This window comes from Austrofundulus limnaeus, unplaced genomic scaffold (genome assembly GCF_001266775.1).
Source record: "Austrofundulus limnaeus strain Quisiro unplaced genomic scaffold, Austrofundulus_limnaeus-1.0 Scaffold2074, whole genome shotgun sequence".
Lineage (NCBI taxonomy): Eukaryota > Metazoa > Chordata > Actinopteri > Cyprinodontiformes > Rivulidae > Austrofundulus > Austrofundulus limnaeus.
This window is the reverse complement of record NW_013954476.1, coordinates 23,358-28,127: the sequence shown is the minus strand read 5'-3', so window position 1 is coordinate 28,127 and position 4,770 is coordinate 23,358. Positions and strand designations below refer to the sequence as shown.

The 4,770-nt window shown below is 34.4% G+C and overlaps 1 protein-coding gene across 1 annotated transcript in view; it reads left to right on the top strand.

Moving 5' to 3' along the window:
- Positions 1 to 4,770, top strand: part of neurod1 (neuronal differentiation 1) — a 14,206-nt gene that overhangs the window by 1,707 nt on the left and 7,729 nt on the right. The gene's annotated exons all lie outside the window — the stretch shown is intronic.

Below are 4,770 nucleotides of genomic sequence, written 5' to 3'. Positions count from 1 at the left end.
AGAACATTTAATTCTCAGGCATTTTATTCTTTTCAAAGAAAGATTAAAGATGAAGATAAAAATATTGACTTGAAAATGAATAAGTAATTAAATAAGTAAACCAGGTAATGGCAGGTGCAGAAAACAGTAACGTCCAAAATACATCAGAAATTCACTCAAATGAGCAAATTCTGTGATTCTGCTTTTTATACTGGATTCCATTTTGTGTCAAATCCATAATTTCCACATTGCTATTTTTACTTTATTTTTGAGCACCTCCACGTACCCCCGTAATATGCTTGYGTAACCCAAGGGGTTCTTGTACCCCTGGTTGTGAATCACTGTGCTACAGTCCTGCTGGAGTGTGATGTGATTTGTGTCACACAGGTGTGATGGAGTGAGTTCAGTCCAACATGACGTCAGAATGGTTTATATTTACACTTTTTACACTTATATTTACACTTTTTACACTTATATTTACACTTCTCATCAACAACAATCAAATTCACTCCATCCATGGGCTCCATGTGTCTGCATAGATTTATATTTATTCATTTTTTTCTGAACAATGAAAAGATGGAATAAAAACAAGTCAAAGTTAAATAGAAATGAAATACTTTTTGCATTTTTAAAAAGTAAGGAGTAGAAACTACAGATTATTGAATTAAAACGTAAGAAGTAGAAGTAAACTGTAGGCTGAAAAATAATTACTCCACTAAAGTATAAATAACCAAAATTACTACTTAAGTAAAGTAACAAAGTATTTGTACYTARTTACTTGACACCTCTGATAGAGACTAATCAGTGCTTAAATCACATTCATACACTGACGGGACACATCAGAGGCTTCAGTGTCTTACCCATGGACACATCAACATGTGACTGAATAGCAGTGGAATTGAACCACCAACTCGGGGAGCAACAAACGACAACGATTAACAGCTATCATTTCAACCAGGGTGAAACCCGACACACGGGACAGCGTTGTGAATCTCAGGTCGCCTGTCTTCACAATAGTTGRTTGGTTCTTCTGCTGCCTCTTGTAAAGGTTATTAGTGGTTCACAAAAAAACGGGTGTGCATTACGGACGTGTAAACTAAACATCTCTTGCAGTACTAATGATATTGAAAAACAAACACACACCAAGATACAATTTTATGAGGAAAAACTTACTGGGTAACTTCACCCTGGCAAAAACAAATTCCTATAAATYCTCTTTTTTAGTAATCACCTGGTGAAGGGTCAAACTGGAAAGTCTGACAGAGCTAAAATAAGGTGTTAGCTAACTGCAGTGTGTAGCTTACTCTCCKCTCATTGACCAGTTAAAGAAACCCTCGATGATTGGTTGTACGCCAAGCGACAGCGACAAAAGTAGAACATTTTTCAACTTTCACATGTCGCGTCACAAGCTCGCATGTTCACGTCTACGTGTACGAGCGCGAAATTTCACATGCACTATTTTCGCAGGTGTTACACCATATTTTGTGACCGTCATATATTGTGACCAGAGGGGGCGCTGTTGCGTTTCTACAACAGAACTTGGCCGAAAATAGCCACAAAGAAGAATATAATACGACAAAAGTGTAACCCAGAGGTCACAAAATATGACAACTGTTGTCATATAATGTGACTTAACTGTAGCTTGGTAAATAATAAAAATATTTATTCATAAACTGATTCTACTCATTGTATACATCCTCTAATGTCAGAAAAATAATTTCTGATCACTGGCATGTTGACTATTACTATTACTATTAGTACTACTATACTATACATGATAATAACTATCATATTATGAGACCCTGTACTAATTTAATAACGGTCACCATGTCAGTGATGAAAAGATATTTTCCTGACACTAGAGGATGTAAACAATTAATATAAATAGTTTTTGAATAAATTTTTATTATTTCTTTAGCTACAGTGAAGTCACAGTAAATGACAGCTGTCATATTCTGTGACCATGTATTATAACAACAGACAACAGTTTTTGTTTTTTTCTTCGTATGTCTTCATCCTCTGGCTTACACGGTTTGTATATCATATTCTTCTTTGTGGACATGTTCGGCCAAGTTCTGTTGTAGAAAGGCAACAGCGTCCCCTCTGGTCACAATATATGACAGTGACAAAATATGATGTAACACCTGGCTGGAGGAGGGCGAGCGACTGTCGCCTCCCGTGTGTCGAGCCCTTTTCACTGAAAAAAGAGAATAGTTAATCCAACTTAGATGAATTACTTCAATTGGTAATAAGTAATTCAATAAAGTTTTTATTTTTTAAGTTTGTTTGATTTGACAAATTTCATTTAGACTTACTAAAAACATTTAGTTTGTTTTTTTAAAAAATATTTACATCCCTCTGACTTAATTTTATAGAAAGTAAACTCAAAAATTTTAAGTAATTCATAACCAAAAAATTGAATTAACCAAAACTACATTTTTAAAAACTGATCAATTTCATTAAAAAACAAAAACAAACTCCATACACAACAGAGGAAGAAAAAATAAATAAAATGAAATGAAAGGCAGCAGAAAGAAGAAAAATATTGGATAATATCTGCACCTTTTTCCCAAGAATAAATTAAAACAAGAGTATTTTACAAAAAACAGAAACTAAACAAAAACATCAAAACCTTAGCAAACAACACTTCATGCACATTATTCCATTTCATATTTCTTTAACAAACCAACTTTGATCATTTTCTTAAACATAAACATTGATCTGGCATTTTTCTTACATTACTCTCCAGATTATCTCATTAATTTATTCCTTGGATTGAAGTGCACTGTTCCTTCAAACGTGTTCTGAACTTAGGTTTCACAAACATCTCTATCCTCCTGAGATGAAAACAACTTTCTCTCTTAACAAAGTTCAGTTAGATGTTTAAAGACAAGGTGTTTTTGTAAGCTCTGTATAACTTGTAAAATACTATAATCAACCAATTAGTGGAATTTCGATAATTTTAATTAATAAAATAATAAATTTGATGTGTGACTGTAATTTTTTTTCTTGTAATAATTCCTAGAGCTCTTTTCTGTAAAACAATAATAGGATTTGTAATTGTTTTACATGCTTTCCCCGGGTTAGCGTAGAACAATTATTGCATTACAACATACAGAGCTTTATCATTGAATGACTCCCTCACTTAATGCAATATGTTTATCTATTTTTGTGCTTAAATAATTTGAGGTTTCCATGTAAGCTTTTCATCAATAATGACAACCAAAAGGCTCTACACCATCAGATGGAACATCAATAATTCTCTTTTTATTACTAAATATCATCTAATTAGTTTTATCCAAATTTAATTATAATTTATTAGGTTTAAACCAAGTTTGTATCTTCAAAAATTCTATCTGCATCATCTCTAATGTCCACTCTATATTTTTACCCAAACAAAAAAATGTGGTATCATCTGCAAACAGAACACAATTAAAAGTACAGACACCTTTTTCCAAGTCATTCACAAATAAAATAAATAACTTTGGTCCAAGTACAGAACCCTGCGGAATTCCACATTAGTTACAGAGTTCAGATCTTACATCGTTTGTTTGTACAAACTGTTTCCTATGTTTCAAATAGTTAGATACCCACTGTAGTGCCGGTCATTTAATGCCATATTGATTCAGCTTTTCATCATATCCACATTCACCCAGTCTTTTTATCTTTTATCTGCCATTTTTTTACAATCCTCAGTATTTGTTTTTATCAGTTTCATCAAGAAAGATGCTGTTGACACAACCCATGACTGTAKAACTCATATTATTATCTACTTTTGGTATTTTCGATGCTAGACTTGAGCCGACATTCACATAGTATTAGCCCATGGGCCAGTGTGGTTGACCGTACCGAACTTCTCAGGTATTTTCATGTACCCTAGGGTCCAGTCTTTCAAAAAATGCATGTTAACAGAAAAAAGTTGGGTCTCACTGCGCCCCAGGGACCGCTTTGGCCCCACCCCTTTTTCATTTTGACCATCAAAGTTAGGTAAATACAGGAAACTTAACTGCCAATAACTTTGTAATAAACCAACTAAATTTACAAACAAGGTATCAGCAGATTCATGTTGATTAGCTCTTTGATTTAAATTACATTTCATTAAATAAATATGCGCTCGATGATGTCATCAGGGGGTCAAAATATCACTACCCCAACAAAACATTAAAATTTTTATCTTTTTAGTCTGTAGATTAGGGTGGGTCACCATAAACACCCCATGACTGAACTTCTCTGGTGTTTTCATGTACAGAAGATGAAAATTTTCATCTTTTATCTGAATTTACCACACAGATCCTAAACATTCAACTTTCTTAGCCTTCTCATGCACCTTAGGTTCCACATATTCAGGAAAAACGTCTGTTAACAAAATAAAAGTTGTAGGTACTACTCCACAGGGACCAGTTTTTGACCACACCCCTACTCATTGTGTGCACAGTTCAGAATTTCCAAGATCTCAAACTTGCATGTAGATTCACTATGGCAGAATAAAATGTCATAAATCTGGTGTTAAATGATAGATATTGTCATGGTATCTCATTTAGATGTGTTTTTGTTGATTATTTATGCAACAGATCATATTCAGTATTGCGACATCCACCACAACGGCTTTCCTCTGTTCTTTATCCACCACCACAATGTCCGGTTGGTTCGCCATTACCATCTTGTCTGTCTGGATCTGGAAGTCCCACAGGATCTTAGCTCAGTCATTCTCCACCACCTTTCCTGCCAGCATCTTGCACCCTGCTGTTATGTGCTGGACTGTCTCAGGGGCCTCCTTGCACAACCTACACC